Genomic DNA, 17,208 nt, shown 5'->3' with positions numbered 1-17,208 from the left:
GTATATGTGTAGCTGATTCACTATGTTATACAGCAGAAACTAACACACCACTGTAAAGCAATTATACTCCAATAAAGATGTTAAAAAATAAATAAATGGGCCACACTCTTCAAAATGTTAAAAAAAATAAAAGTAAACAAGAAAAAAAATTTATCAGGAAAAAAAGAAATAGTTGCTGAATGAACTGGAATACAGAAATGAATACACAATGGAAGAATGAATGTGCATATTATGGTAGCATACTCATCCATGAATGCTCCACAAATGCAGAGAAAAGAGCGCGCAGCCACACAGACCATCACCAGGCAAGGCCAAAATAAAGCAAGTTTACTTGCAGCTCCCACCACATCGCTGCTCAACACCTCTTTTTTCCTTCTTCAGGGCCTCCTTCTCTACCTTAGTTAGCTGTCAATTCTCTGCTAACAATTAAGAAACTGCTTAATAACTGGCTTAAGGTATGACCCATCCCAGGGACCTGTGTATTTAAAAGGACTTCTCTAGGACCATTCAATGGGGGAAAGCACCGTCTTTTTGACAAATGAAGTTGGGAAAACTGAATATCCACAGGCAAAAGAATAAAGTTGGACCCTTAACGTACACCATATACAAAAATTAACTGAAAATGGATCAAAGACCTAAATGTAAGACCTAAAACTATGAAGCTCTTAGAAGAAAACATAGGAGAAAGCTTCATGACATTGGATTTGGCAATGATTTCTTGGATGACGCCAAAGCATAGGCAACAAAAGAAAAAAATAAATTGGACCATACCAAAATTTTAAAATGTGCATCAAAAAGGCACAATCAACTGAGCAAAAGGCAACTCACAGAATGAGAGGAGATATTTTAAAACATCTACCTGAAAAGGGACTAATATCCAGAATATATAAAGAAGTGCTACAACTTAATGAAAAACAAATACGCTGATTAAAAAATGGACACAAAATTTAAATAGACATCTCTTTAAAGAAAATATACAAATGGCCATTAAGCCTATGAAAAGATGCTTAGTATCACTAACCATTAGAGAAATGCAAATTGAAACCACGAGATAACATCTCATACCCATTAGGATGGCTACAATCAAAAAAAACCAAAAAAACCAAAATAAGTGTTAACGTGCATGTGAAAAAACTGGAACTCTTGTGCACTGTTGGTGGGAATGTAAAATGGTGTAGCCATTATGGAAAATGCTATGGTGGTTCCTCAAAAAATTAGAAATAGCACTGCCATATGATCCAGCAATTCCACTTCTGGGTACACACCCAAAAGGCTTGAAAGCAAGGTCTCAAGATATTTGCACACCCATGTTCACAGCAGCATTATTCCCAAATGCCAAAAGACAGAAGCAACCCAAGTGTCCACAGATGGATGAATGGATAGACAAAGTGTGGTATATACATAAAGTGGAACACTATTCAGCCTTAAAAAGGAAGGTAGTATTAAAAAAATAAATAAAATAAAATTCAAAAAAAAAAAAGGAAGGTAATTCCAACAAATGCTGCAACATGGATGGACCTCGAGGGCATTATGCTAAGTGAAATACGCCAGTCACAAAAAGACAAGTGCCATATTATTCCGCCTATATAAGGTATCTACAGTGGTAAGATTCACAGAGACAGAAAGCAGAAGGGTGGCTGCCAGGGGCTGGGAGGGCAGGGAGCTACTGTTTAACAGGTACAGTTTCAGTTATGCAAGGTGAAAAGCATTCTGGGAAGACAGATGGTGGTGATGGTTACACAACAGTGTGAACATACTTAATGCCACACTTAAAAATGGTGAAGATGGTAAATTGTATGTTATATGCATTTTACCACAACTAAAACTTTTTAAAATATATTTTTAAAAATAAAGAAAGTTTAAAAAAAGGACTGTGACACTGGCAACTGGGTTCACAGGGACTGGTTAGCTGCAGGGAAGGGGGTAACCGGGACGTCCACTTAGGATACAAAGCTCAGAAGCAGGCTGTCCTTCTCCAGGACACTTGTATAGCACATCTGGGATTTTTTCCTGGGGAGGGCAGTGGGAGGCCATGTGCAAAACTAATTTACTAGGGCCAAGTATCCTCCTCATGAGTGACAAAGTAAACGAAATGCTAGGACACAGTCACTGACAAAGTTTAACAAAGCTGCTCCACTGGGCTCTCATCTGTCCTTAAATGCTGAAGGCTTCAATACCAGATAAACAGCTGTTTTGAGGTTTTGTTTTGGTTCAACCTTAGAGACCATCATTGTCTAAGGCTATAGTTCTCAGACCACTGAAGTTATTAGAGCACAATGGAGATTCTTGAATCTCAAAACCCAGGGAAGCAGAACCTTCTTCTAGACCCACCTACATACTAGTCAGGTTTTGACTTTGAAGAGACTTTCACCAAGGTATTAAAAACAACAATCAGACACCTGTGTGAAGGGCATTATTGTGCCTTTGTAACAATCTTTTGTCTTCACCATATACTGGTTTTTAGGGATTCTAAACCGAGCTGACAAGTTTATATCATAATACAGCATGTATTTCATGTATTTAAAATACCTTTGAAAAACATATAAAAATAAAATGTCAAAATATTTAGACCAAACATTATTCCTAGTGTAATAGAACCCTTAAAAATTTTTTTTAACCTGGTCTCTTCACCTTCAGTATACTGAAGCATTTTCCTATTATCAATTTTTTATGCACAGTTAAACAATTCCTGTACTATATGATACCATTTTGATCAACACCAAACAAACACAGACTTCAAAGAACTTTAACCCACCAAATAAAAGGGGCTACAACATACACAGCACTCTCTAAGCAACAAATTATACATGTGGGTACTGAAGCCTTTTCTTGAGGCATTCTCTATTACCCTCCAAATTCATGATTTGTGTTTATACACTGCTCTGAGTGTTTTCGGTATTCAGTCTTGTTAAGTGTTCCTTTTCAAAAACAGTTTTTCCTTCTCGATTTATAAAAGCACTATATGTTTACTGCAGAAAACTGAGAAAATGCAGGAAACAGAAAAAGGGAAGGGAAAATTACCATATTCCCACCTTCTTTTAAAAAATTCACCTGTTGACTGACACTTTACATTTCCTTTTTTTCAGTACTCCTTAAATTTTTAACATTTAAATTTTAAAAATTTCAGCACACCACTATATCTTACATTTCCATAGTGCTTTTATTTTTCCAAGGGGTCCTTACATATCGTATTTATCTTGACAACACATCCATGGAGTAGGCAGGCCAAATACTAGCTATTTTGCACATAGGCGCCTTCTAGGATGGAAGGGCTAAGATAAAATATCTGATAAGGCTGCACGGCTGGTTTGTGGTACAAAACCACACTTACCTTGTACAAACCTATGTCTCCAAATCTTCAGTGGAGAAACGAACAATGCTATCAGTATAATAAACTCCTGAAAAGAACACTCCTACTGGATTGAACCAGCCTAATACAATTCAACAAAACAGATGCTTTGACCCTAGCACCTGTCTGGGTCAGAACAGTAGCTGCCATACATGTGACAGAAGGACTAAGGAGGAAACAGGTCCAACAGACAGCTTGCATCTAGACCCCAACTGTACACGTCCATATTCATGAGAAGTAGAGACCCAGAGACACTACCAACTTTAACTGACCTTTTAAGCAGTCAGATCTTAGTTCTTTCATTTGTGGATAGAGGTGGACCTGACAAACCCTAGTCTCTTGCAGTTTTTTAAATGTATGATTCTATATATCTACCCATTTTTTAAAAAGGCTTTTAAGATGAAAGTACACATATTATGCTACTCTGTTAAAAAAACTCAAAGGCTATGCACAGATGTGGCTATACAGTAAAGAATTAACCCTGCTCAAAGAGGGGTCTGGCCTTTGCTCTTGGAACGCCCTGCCTGACAAATGTCTGTTTATCTAGGGGCTAAGAGTCACTCCAGATAGTCTAACAATGTGATTTGTGATATACGGTGGAGGCTTCAGACCATGCACTACCAACCTTCTGAGAGGCTGGAGACAGAAGGTCAACCTCATCTATTTGACCAAACTCCAATACAAACCCTGGACACTAAGGCTTAGGTGAGCTCCCCTGGTTGGCAATACTTCATGGGCATTGTCAGTTGTCATTAACAGAAGTCACCTCCATCCCAGATTCCTGTGGTGAGGACAACTCAAAGTTCCACACGTGGACCTCTCCTGTGTGCCCCATGCCTCTCTTTGGCTGGTTTTAACCTGTAACCTTTCACTGTAATAAATCATAACCACAAGCACAACAGCTTTCAAGAGCTCTGAGTCCTTCTAGTGAATTACTGAACGTGAGGGTGGTCTTGGGGATCCCCAAACTCTGGAGTGGCAGAATGACAACTGTCCCCTAGTGTTCAGTCTCCCTTTCTTTTAGTAAAAGAACACCTCTCCCACCCCCTCTTAGTGGGGAGCAGGGTTGCCAAGAGGCTACATTTCCTCAGCTCCTTTAAATCAGGAGTGGCCACGTGATTAAGTTCTGGCCAACGAGATGCGAACAGAGTAACGTATACAAAATTCTGTGCCATCTATCCTTAAAGGAAGTTGTTTACTTTTTTTGGAATGCAGCTGTGAGGTAACTCGGCTTCAACCAAGAGAATAAGGACAATACCCTAGCGGCTGGCTAAGCAAACAGAAGGAACCTGGGCCCCGGAATGACCTAAAACAAGCAGTAGTTCATCAGCTGTGAACCGCCACCCCCATCACAGCGGAGAGAGCTACTTCACTCTCTGCATCACTGCGCTCTCAAGTCTCTGTCACAGCCTTGCACCCTGGTACCTGGTTAGCCTGCACCCTAATGAACCTAAGTGCATTCCACTGTCTTCATATTATGACTTAGAGTCAGTTATTTCAATAAACGACGCAGAAATAAAAGGAGAGACAAGCAATAAAATACATAAGAAAAATGTCTAGATACACAGGCATCCTCCACTTTTCAAAAGCTTACTTTGCACCACTTCGCCCTTACGAAAGACCTACATTAGTACCCGTTTCCACTAACCAAAAGAAACCCGAAGATTTTCACTTTTACAAAACAAAAAGGGCAAAGCAAAAGCAGCATTCAGCCTGTCTTACAGCAGGCTGCTGCAGAGGGAGCGTCCTCCCCAAGCACCTTGGTACCGCCCAGTCCTTGCCCAGGAACCTTGCTCAGCATCTCAGCATCAAGCCCCCATGGTTTTGGACTGTGTCACTGTCTGTGAGCATCTGTGCTTTATCTTGGTTTATTCTGTGCATCCGTTAGCAAGATGAGTCCTACGGTAATGGTTTCTTTGCTTTTGGCCATTTCGGCTTAAGAAAGGTTTCACAGGAACACTCTACTTCCAGGTAGCAGGGGAAACCTGTATTAAAACTGAAAATGCATAACATCTATAATGTCCCAGTTTGAGGCTGATCTTATTAAAAGCAAATGTTCTATCCCAAACAATTTAATATAACAAATTTCTCTCTTATCCTCTTGGTTATTCGTAACAATGAAAATACACACCCCTCCCCCACTGCAAATGACTGATCTAACAAAATCAGTCATTTGAAAACAAGCGGAAGGAGGCGTTCTAAAAGAATCACTAATAATTTTCTTCCCTGTAATTATAGATTTCCATAGATGGGAACGGAAATGAAGACACCATTTTAATAAAGTACAAAGAACCTCCTTCTCTGGCTTTCCAGGGTGCGGCAAGATGAACTGGTTTCCCTCACCTTCATGAACTCCTATCGCTCATTAAGTATCTCCACCAGGATGTCCCACATGCATCTCAAAGTCAGCATGTCCAAAAGTAGGGATCAGGCTACAGAGGAAAAGAAAAGAATATTCTGGAGATGATATGATAAAGAAAAGAATCTATAAGGAGTAAAAAGCCAGTGATCTTCACTAAGGAGAGGCAGCACAGTCTTATAGGAAAGCCAAAGGGTTAACTGAAGAAAAGTTCAAGGTTGCAATAAATCAAAGACTCCAAAGGCCACAGCACAAGTAAACAGGGACAGAACTCAGCTGGAGAATAAAGGAGGTAACATCAAAGAAGAGGGGGCTGTATCCTGAGCAGCGGTTCTCATTCTTGAGTCTTCACCAGTATCACTTAGAGGGCTTGTTAAACTCATTACTGACCAGGGGATTTTTGCAGAATCTAATGCCCGTGCCGGGCAGTTTTTATTTTGGCTGGCCAAAAATTAATTCTGTTATCTCACTAACATTTTGTGCGTTATTACATTCAATAGTTACACCCGACACACCTGTAAAGTCTTCTAATTTTTGTGAAATGTTGTCTTCAATCCACTCTTCTGTGGAAGAAAAGGAGCATTCTCCAGCATCGTGAGCTTCATTTTCACTTTCTGTATCAGAATCAATCACTAAGGTTTTTTTGTCTTTTTGTTGCTCTAATATTCACATCGTCTGAATCAGAACTATATTCTGAAGAACTATCATCTTCTGAGACATTAGTATATACGTTGCTCGGACAACCATAGAGAGTATCTGCATAAAATTCACTGAAAAATTCTTCACTCAAAATTTTGCAATATGTCATTTTTGAAAATTTTACGTTTATAATATACACAAGGTTGGAACAAAAATCTAAAGGAGCAAAATGTGAATCATAATGACAGTCTTAAGTTGTATAATGAACCTTTGATCAATTTTAAGCTCCAACAACTTCGCATGGTGATGTTAATTGCATCACTCTCTAAAAATGTACTGATACGTCTCCGGTCAATAATGTGTTAAAACCGACTGCTGGGCCCCAACTCCAAGTTTCTCATTTTGTAGGTCAGGAGTGGGGCTGGGAATTTGTATTTCTAAAAAGTTCCCAGGTAATGCCGATGCTGCTGGCGTGAGGCACATACTTTGAGAACCACCAATTCTGCCTGTGGTGTACCTAGAGTGGTCACCGAGAACAGAGACAAGGACCGGAGAAGTTCAGAGGTAATGAGACAGTATACTATGTAGAAAGAATGCTGTTACAATGTGCCCTAGTAGAAAGAATTTCACAACAGGCATAAAGGCAACTCCCCAGTTGGTCTGGGAGGGAGATCTCTCCTGTCCTTTGCCTCCCACTCCCTCTCCCCGCAAATCCCAGGTCTGATCTAACACGTTACTCCATATTCACGGAGTATTTACTGTAATTTTCAGTTTTCAAGATGAGTAAAGTGTAAACCACAATCCAAAGCTACCTGTTAGAGAAGAAAGATGTGCATAGCACTACAGTCAGGAGCCAACATTAGAGGCACCGACAAAACACAACAGACCACACAGAAGACAGCAGTAAAGCTCCCCTTGGAGAAGAGATCCAAGAAGGCTTCACTGAAAAGGTGGATCTGGGCTGAGGGAAATAAGTAGGATTTGAACGGGCAGAGGGGAGTGAGGGGGTGAATTCAAGAAGAAGGAAATTCACGAGCAAAAACATAAAAGAGAAAAAGATGTTTAAGGCAACATTCTGGGGCTGACACAGAGACAGTGATAGATGAACTAACAAGGTAGCTGAGGGAATGTCCCGAATATCATACTAAGAAGTTTGAACCCTCCTTTGTGAAAGTCAGGAAAGGAAGTGTGAACTTGTGCATATAAATGATGGGGGATGGGATGGCTGCACACAGATGGGAAAGGTTCTGGCTCCCCAGCCTCATCTACACCAAGATTTATTAACTTGTCTCGGCAGCAGTCCTCATCACATGTATTGCATCCGCACAATGCATTAGATCTCCAAACTCACAAGGTAAACCGGCATACATGGTGGCATATAACTAAAAACAAATCCTTCTGAGTAACTGCAATTCAAAAAATATGGTCAAACTCACTCTTTTCTAGATCTGCTATCAGTTCCATCTGTCACGCATCTCTTTTCTCACAAATCCTTATGGTAAGTGTAACTGCAAGTGAAAACAGAGTAGAATGTTGAAGAAACTGCCACTGCATTACCTTCTGGCCTCGCTTCCCTCGCTTCATGCCAAGAACCCCCCATCATAGATTAAAAGCAACAACAACAAAAAACCCACTACTTTTTAGGATGATATGACATTCTAAGGAGATGCTACATTCTTCAACAGACACTTATTAATGCACTCTATGCCTGAATTAATAGACGCTAATTCTGAGAAACACTCAGTGAGCTCCAAGAGGATGTAATAACCTTTAAGTGACAATCGGAAGTAAGATTTTCTACTGGGCATAAACGATATGCAAAAAAACATTATTAACCTTCAACACTGTAAACTTGAACAGCTAGTAACTTCAACTCAAGATCTAAAATTCAAAGTGGCAACTAAGTTACTACAACATTTTTACAGCTCTAACAACAAATACATTATCAACACCTCCACCTTAAGTTTAGATTTCCTTTCAGTTAACAGTAGTAATAACCTAAGCCTAAAATTACAAACTCAAAAAGAAATACCAAAATCAAACTTTTTGAGCCAAAATTATTGTGTTTTTAAAAAAATACCAAAAAGTATGTAGTTTATAATCCTACCTACAACACAATTTACATAAATAAAATATTTCACTCAAATGAACATCAACCCAGGTTTCAAATACTATTATACCGATAAAAAAAAAAGCTATAATTTTCAACAGAAGGCAACCTTTCTACATACATAAATATACTGAAATGCAACCTGCTCCAATCTTTAGTATACTGGAGATCTCCGAGCTACCACTACAGAGGTGTGTTCTAGTTTGAACTGTAACAATTGTGCATCTGTTCTCACCTCCTCAGCTACTGTTCTCTAATGAACAGGGTGGCTGGCTGGCCTTTGTCCCTGGTTCTTGGGAGACTCTAAACCCTTGGAATTTCACAACTGATAGGAGTCTCCTTGTTATCCATGGTGGACCCCTACGACACATCTTTTTATTAACAGGTGACTCCCAGTAAGCCCCTCATTTCAAGATGGGGCTAGCCATGCTGGAAAGGCCAACCAAGTGATTAGAGGGTTGGCTTTGAGCCATATGCTATCAGCCTGACCTCCTGGAAAAGGAAGGGGTTTGGAGATGAAATTCGACCTTGTGGCCCATGACTCAATCAATCGTGCAATGTAATAAAAATCCAATAAAAAATCTGGACCCTGAGGCTTGGGTGAACTTCCCTGGTTGGTAATCATAAACCAATACAGGAGGATGATGTGTCCTGAGCACATGGAAGCATCATCTTTGGGACCCTCCCAGACCTCTCTTTGCATATCTCTTCCTTTGGCAGGTTCTGGTTTGTATCCCTTATAATAAAACGATAATTCTAAGTACAGCCCACTCCTGAGTTCTGTGAGTCACTCTAACAAATTATCAAGTCTGAGGGGGCTGTGGGAACTCCCAATTATGTGGCCAGTTGGTGAGAAGTGCAGTGGCCTGGAAGCCCTGGAGCCTGCAGCTGGCACCTGAAGTAAGGGGAGTCTGGTGGACTGTGCCCTTAACCCGTGATGTCTGTTCTAACACTGGGTGGTTAATGCCAGAATCACACTGTGCCTATAAAATAGGAGATACTGCCCTACCTCTCTTCTCAGGACTCTATGGGAGCTGAATGAGAAAAAGTCAAGCAAAAGCACTTTTTAAGGCATAAAGCATTAGAAAAAGTAAGGGACTTTTTTGGTTATGCTCTCAAAAACGTTAAAGAAGAAATTGTTAAAATATTTTTTAAATTCAGGATCGTCCAGCTTAAATTTTTAAAAAGGCTTAAAATAGGGATTTTCCTGGTGGCGCAGTGGTTAAGAATCTGCCAATTCAGGGGACACGGGTTTGATCCCTGGTCTCAGAAGATACCACATGCTTTGGAGTAGTTAAGCCCATGCGCCACAACTACTGAGCCTGCACTCTAGAACCCGCGAGCCACAACTACTGAGCCCGTGTGCCACAACTACTGAAGCCCGCACGCCTAGAGCCTGTGCTCTCCAACAAGAGAAGCCACTGCAATGAGAAACCCACGCACCACAACAAAGAGTAGCCCCGCTCGCCACAACTAGAGAAGCCTGCGTGCAGTAAAGAAGACCCAACGCAGCCAAAAATAAACAAATAAATAAATTTATATTAGAAAGGCTTAAATAGGCAGTAAGTCATCTAGAAATACAGCTTATTGTAAGATAAAATTGAGAAATTTGATGAAAAGCATTTAAGAGTAAGGAATCTAAATCATAATTTCAATTATGTAACTAAGACTAGTGCCTAAATGATAAAAACATATTAGCAATCTCAAGTGTAGAAATGATGGAATTTAGAAAATGTAAAATTCAGCTACTATTTTCTGACTAAACTTCCCAAGAGCTCGTTTTAGTCTTGGTTCTGATCAGGCATGATTGAAAGCAATAGACAACATTTTGGTTACTCAGATACTGGGCTCAAGTAAAAACTGTTCACATCACAACCAACTTTTTTGCCCATCCCTAACTAATTTAAGGATAAAGCCACAAGATCTGATCTTTAAAGATCAGGTCTTTAAAAAGCTTGTCAAACCATCCTATGTGCATAAGACAGTTACCTGCCTACGTGAATGAGAAAGCATAATTTCTAACTACATTACAGAATCGCTTCTATTACTTTAAAGCCAATGATTAACAAAAAAAACCTCATGACTTTAAATCACAAGTTTACATGAATATATTGCTCAATTCTCTACCCTCTTGAACATAAGATACTAAGCGTACGCTGGTCTTACCCTGCATGATGAAGGGGGCAGTTTAGTGTAGCAGAGGAAAAAATGGCTTTAAAGTATTAAAACAAACAAACCCACCCCACAAAACCCTAGATTCTGGTCCTGTTTCTCCTCGATCATCAGATGATTCTCTGGGTCTCATTTTTCCTCAGGGAAAATACAGGGGCATGGCCTACAGAATCTACAGGGTTCATCCTAGCACTGGCATTCTGAATCTACTTAAGTGTTGAGAAGTCAACAACTCATAATTTAGATATTCTTCATATTTTTGAAGTGTCACAAGTAGATGTCAAAAATCATCGAAACTTAGCATTGTGTAAAAACGCTCCACACCAATGAGTCCTTCCTTACTAAAAACAAAAATAATAAAGATTCGCTCCATGATCGGCAGAAACACATGTATTTACTTGCTACCTGAAATTTCTTTTGGCCTTAAGCAAATTTAAATACATTCATGTTTTCCTTAAATCTGAGGCATCACCTCTATTACATGCAAAACCTTTTCAAACTAATTACAAAGCTGACCTACCACGACACACATCATGCTGACTTATTTTTAATGATTTAATAAGGAAAAATGATTTTGCATATCATCAACCTATTAAAATGTTTCACACTCATAAAAAATAGACATTATGTATAGTAGAGATGGTTCCTAACTTATGATGCTTCGATTTACAATTTTTCGGCTTTATGGTGGTGCCAAAGTGATACACGTCCAACAGAAACCGTGCTTTGACTTTTGATCTCTTCTGGAGCCAGAGATATCGGTACAGTACTCTCTTGTGATGCTGGGCAGGAGCAGCACTACAGCTCCCAGTCAGCCACGCGACCCTGAGGAGGAACCACTGATACACTTACAACCATTCCGTTTTTCACTTTCAGTAGAGTATTAAATAAGTTACACGAGATGTTCAACACTTTATTATAAAATAGGCTTTGTCTTACTTGATTTTGCCCAACTATAGGCTAATGTAAGTGTTCTGAGCACGTTTAAGGTAGGCTAGTCTAACCTATGATGTCCAGTAGGTTAAGTGTATTAAATGCATTTTTACTTACAACATTTTTAACTTACGATGGGTTTAATGGAAAGTAATTCCATTCTAAGTTGTGGAAGATCTGTCGTAGTCAGAGCCAAAAAACAAGAAAGAGAAAGAAAAGAAAAAAACAGCCATAAAACTATAAAACTGCCAGTAGTAAAGAAGAACGACACATACAAATAACGTGATGAAACACAATGCAAGTTTCCAAACAGAAACCTTGTTTCGACCTGCCTCATAGCAAAGTGGATGTGACCTTGGGTTATGGAATCAGGTGGAAGCAGACTGAAATCCTGGCTTCCTTCTCACCTGTGTGACCTGCCCAAGTAGCATCATCTCTCTAAATCTGTTTCTTTAAAACTGTGTCCACCTGACCCGGTGGTTGTGAAGATTAAATGAGACCCTGCACTAAGCAAAGAGCCTGACACACAGTAAATATTTAATGATTTAGCAATTATTATTAAACTTTATAACAAATGTTACACAGAGCAGTATTGTGATTTTTTTTTTTTTAAGTTTAAGGCCCAAAGTCTAGGATCCTATTGACTAAAGTTCAGACTGAGAAATGAAATAAAACAATGCTCCTACAAAGAGGCATTTTACTAAGGACCAGTGGACTAAGTAAAGATAACTGGTATTATGCAAGGGCAATCACCACAGGCAGCTTAGTTTCTACGAATACAGTTTGGGGGTGGGCAACCCATAATGAAAGAAGGCAGAAATTGAACACACTAAAGATGGTAAAACATCTTTCCTTTCCCAACTACTACAGGACTCATACTTCAACTGCATCTCAAGGATTTTCCTGTCTTCAGCCTCCAGCAAGTCCTTTCATCACCACAATTACATCTCTAGCTGAACTTCAAAGGGAAATATATAAAAGCCACTCCCGTGGGCAGCTGTTGAGATAATCACTCTTAGCATCTTCCACAGATCTAAGAATAAAGAAGCTGACTTAGGGCTTTCTTGGTGGCACAGTGGTTGAGAGTCCGCCTGCTGATGCAGGGGACGCTGGTTCGTGCCCTGGTCCGGGAAGATCCCACATGCCGCGGAGCGGCTAGGCCCGTGAGCCATGGCCGCTGAGCCTGCGCGTTCGGAGCCTGTGCTCCGCAACGGGAGAGGCCACGACAGTGAGAGGCTCGCGGACCGCAAAAAAAAAAAAGCTGACTTACACATTAAGAACGAATACCGGTCACCATTCTTAGCAGTTTATTTTTTAATCCGTTCTAGACATCCACAAAATGTATTTATTTTAAAAAGGAGTTCCATAAATATAACTTTGGTAGCCAGAAAAATTCAGTAAAAGTAGTAAAGATAAAATTCAATGCTTGCATTTTTAATCTCACACAAAAACACAAAGTCCTAAGTGAATACTCCAAGCTAATTTCAAGTACTGGTTTTCAAAACTGTGAAATAACCCTGTTCTAAGAACTTTATATACATTAACTCAATTATTTCTTACCATAATCATAAAAAGTAGGTATTACTGTCCCATCTTACAGATGAGCAAACTAAGGCACCAAAAGATATTAACTAGCCCAAGGCCACACAATCAGTAAATGGTAGGAGCCAGGATTCTGACCCTGGCTGTCTGACTCCAGAACTAATGTTTAAATTAACTATACCACTCGTTCACTTAATTCACTTAACAAGTTTTACTGAGAGCCTACTATGTGCCAAGCACCCTTCTAAGCACCAGAGACAGGGTCATGAACAAGTCAGACAAGGCCTCTGCCCTCCAGTGGGGGAGAGGCTTTGGAACAAACAAGTCTTATGGGAGAAATGGGTAAGTAAGTGAAGAGTGTATCTCTGCCTCGTAATAAATGCTGTGAAGAGAAATAAAGCAAAATGAATCAAAAGTGACAGAGAGAGGGGCTGGCTTCTATTGTAGGGATCAGAAAAGAGATCACTCTGACGTGATGACATCTGAGCAAGATAGCCACCAGGAGGATGGGGTGGCCCAACTAAAAGAACAGCAAGCATAACACCCCCAAGAGAGGAACAGTTTGGTTTGTTCGAGAAACGGCAAGAAGTTCTGATTCAATTCTAAGGGTAACAGGAAGCTTTTGGAGGGTTTTCACCAAGAGAGTGACAATATGATTTATTTAAAAAGATTAAAAAAAGTGTTTAAAAAGATCATTCTGTTATGTGGGGATCAGTTGGGAAGGGAGCGACAGAAATAGGGACACCGGGGAAGGCACTGTTGCAACAGTCTAAGGGTGACATACTTGAACTCAGACTAGGATTCCCGTACTGTTCATAAGTAGATGAGATACTAAAAAGGAGAGCATGCAACCTAATTGCCCCTGAAAAAGACTTTTTTAATATTCCTCCTTCCTCATGTCCCATAGATTCTTTTTAATATCCATGTTAATGCTTTAGTGGGAGCTGTTATAGAAGGAAAGTAAGATTAAAAGGTATTTCCTTCATTTATAAATGTTCTATTTAATACACTCCAGGATTTATTACAATATCACATACACTCATACATTCTTGAGAAGCAGAAAGAGCTTTACTGCTCCTTAGTTTAGGGCTTGTTCATTTATTTGGAGACAAGAAGAGGTACCTATCACCTCTTGTGATTAGCTTTCTTATGCTTTGTCTCAGCACATCCCAGCTCATTCTAGACTGTGAACTGCAATAAAAAGGTATACCAAAGGGAATCTGTATTTACGGAGCACCACTGTGTACCAGGGACTCACTAGATGCCTTACATTTAAGAGCTCATTTAATCCTCAGTTACCCAAGGTAGGAAATATCTTCGTTATACAAATGAGAAAAAAATCAGAGATATTAGTAACTTAAATTGTCCAAGAACACAGCTAGTAATGGGTAGAGCTAGAATTTAAATCTACATCTAACTCTGAAGTTCTTATCTTCCTACTACAGCAGCTATGAAAGAAAGGACTATAAAATATACATTACATGTAGTCTCTCTTATTAGTGACTAGCTTGTTGCTGGTGGGGACGGGTTTCTTTCTCTTACACAGAATCTGAGTTTTGAAGTTGGGGTTGGAGAAAATGGAGTGATCTTACATATTCAAACACATTATTTTGAAAACATATTTACTACTTGAGGTTTCAAAGAAATTAGTCCTAAAAGAGTGATTCCTGCCTTAAAAAAAAAAACTTAAATACGTATTGTTTACCATGAAATAGGAGTAATGTTCTATGACAAGTTTGGTACAGATTCTGCCCACAAAAGACCTGGAGATAGAGAAAAAGAGGATACGGATAAAAAGATAATCATCATAACACATGAGAAGTGGCAAAAAAACAGCCTAAGAAGTGAATGGAGATCCTTCTAGACCAGGGAAGGATCGCTGGAAAAAGAGGGACGCTAGGTGCGCTTCCAAGAGTCTAGGAAGTACGGGGAGGGAACTACACGCCCGCAGTACCTGCTCCGGCTAAGACAAGGCTACGTGGGAAAGCTGAGATGGAAGTCTGGAAAGCAGGTAAACGGTATACCCCACAGGACGGGTTACCGCGAAGTCCACAGGAAGAACCAAGGTTATTCTATGTCCTACCCTAAAGCGGAAATGGCTAATTCTGGAAGACGATAGTGGAGAGGCCGGGGAGACAAACAGAATTAAGAATCGCTACATCAAGTCCTTACCAGTTAGTTACAAGCCCTTTGATGATATGTGCTAGTCTTGTTATTTTCACTTAAATGATACCATTTCTATGCTGGACGTGACCTGAAAAGATGTAGAAGATAGAAACAGCAGGCTTACACCACCTGCAATTTTTTTTTTAAAAATCAGGTGGGTGGGGGGTCAACTAATGAGTGACACACTAAGGTATTTCTTTACAAACTGGGTTTCGGTAGAAAGAGCAGGGAAACATAAGGAAAGGGCCCTTTCCGTCTGCACAGGTGCTGAATCATTTTCACAAGGAGTGAAGTGGGAAACGGGCACTTACCAGGACAGTTGGGGAAAGGAGCTCTGCATATCAGTGAACAGATAAGTAACAAGGAAAAAATAAGTGAGTAAAAATTGCCTTCGGATAGTCCGACACCGATGCCGGGATCCGACACGGGGCAAGGGGTGGGGGGATGCGGGGTCACGGGGAAGACGCCGCGGCGAGAGGCCGGGCGGAGCATCCAGCGCGTGGCCCCGGCCGGCAGCCCGCGCGCATGAATGAATGGCGCGGTCCGAGCGGGGCCGGCGAGCAGGGCCGCGGGCGCGAGTCGTCGGCGCGGCGCCTCAGCGGGCGGCCGAGCGCGGGCGGCGGGCCGGCTGCGCCATGGCGGAGGGGGAAGGGGAGGTCACGCGTTACATAACCCGGCAGCGGCCGCGCTCCGGGCGCCGCGGGCCGCCCAGGCCGCGAACCAAGGGCCGCGGGAGCCGGGCCGGCGCGCCGCCCCCGCCCCGCCTGAGGCCGCCCGCGCTCGGGCCGCCGCCCGGCGACGCGAGGCCGGTCCCACCCCGCCCCCATCCCCGCCGCCGGCCCGGGGGTCGCTCACCTTTCGCGTTGCCCCAGACCACCATGCCCGGGCACGGCCGCCTCCTCCGGCCTCGCTGGCCCCGGCGCCGCCGCCGCCACCGCCGCTGCCGCCGCACGGTGCCCTCGCCGGGGACGGGGAGAAGGGCCGGGTAAGGAGTCACACCGCCGCGCCGCGGTCCACGTTCGCCCCAAGCTCGCGGCGGCCGCCCTGAGCGCGCCCGGTGGCTGCTCTGTCCCTCCCCCTCCAACGGGCGCGCGCGCCGCGGCTCCGCCCCGCCCCTCCCCCTCCGGCGGCCGGCGCGCTCCCAGGCTCCTCCCCGCCCTTCCCCGCCCACGGCGGTCCCGGCCCCGGCTCGCGCTGCGCAAGCGCCCACCTGGCTCCTAGCCCCGGGCGACCCCGAACCGCGGGCGCGGCGCCCCTCCCAGGCCCGCCCTCGGGAGTCAGCGCCTCCGCTGCACGTGACCGTCTCGTTCGCGGGGGCGGAGAGGAGCGCGGCGCCCGCTTTGCACCCCGAGACCTGCGAGCCTCCCGCTAGGGTTGATGCGCTGTCCTCATCTCTGCGAGTCCCGGCCCCGCGCTGCACTCCCCAGTCCGGGAGGACACTAGTTCAGGGACCCACCATGCTTAATAACCCTGAAAGATCCGTAAAACACCCAGGTCCCCCGCCACGAGCGGTTGACTTACAGTGACATCTAGTGGAGGAAGGGACACACGTGAACTGACACTTTGCTGTGTCAGGGAGCGACCGGGAATCAAGGCCCACAGAGGTTAGTGGGAATGAACGCTGCGCCGCGGGGTTTAAGCGTTGCCAGCTCTGGGGCGTGAACATCATTCCCTGCGCGATGAGTCCCGCCCTCCATTGCACCTGGATATTCGTAAACCTGCGGCAGGTGTCCCATCTCACATGCAGCACTGGGATAACACGCGAAAGCAATTTGCTACTACTGTAAAAACAAACAAAAAAACATACATTATGTGTGCTTAAATGCAATTTTAATTGAGGGCCTTCTGGCAAAAGACAATTGTTCCCTAAGGACCATTTTCCCCCTCTTGGCAATGTCGGTTTGCCTGGAGATCCCACATCGCTATTATAATAGTCTT

General features: G+C 42.6%; 1 protein-coding gene across 4 annotated transcripts in view; it reads right to left on the bottom strand.

Moving 5' to 3' along the window:
- REV1 (REV1 DNA directed polymerase) overlaps nt 1-16,328 on the bottom strand; it is an 82,238-nt gene extending 65,910 nt beyond the window's left edge. For 3 of the 4 annotated variants that reach the window (XR_009521498.1, XM_060027283.1, XM_060027285.1), the window contains exons 1-2: nt 16,126-16,328; nt 7,784-7,855 (exon numbers count right to left, since the gene is read on the bottom strand). The gene's annotated coding sequence lies outside the window, so the exon portion shown is untranslated. The remainder of the gene's footprint in view (nt 1-7,783; nt 7,856-16,125) is intronic. The other variant, XM_060027284.1, reaches the window with a different exon arrangement.
- Nucleotides 16,329-17,208: the final 880 nt, after the last annotated feature.

Source organism: Delphinus delphis, chromosome 12, assembly GCF_949987515.2.
Source record: "Delphinus delphis chromosome 12, mDelDel1.2, whole genome shotgun sequence".
NCBI lineage: Eukaryota > Metazoa > Chordata > Mammalia > Artiodactyla > Delphinidae > Delphinus > Delphinus delphis.
Note: the sequence above shows the minus strand (reverse complement) of the source record. Positions and strands in the feature narration are given on the sequence as shown.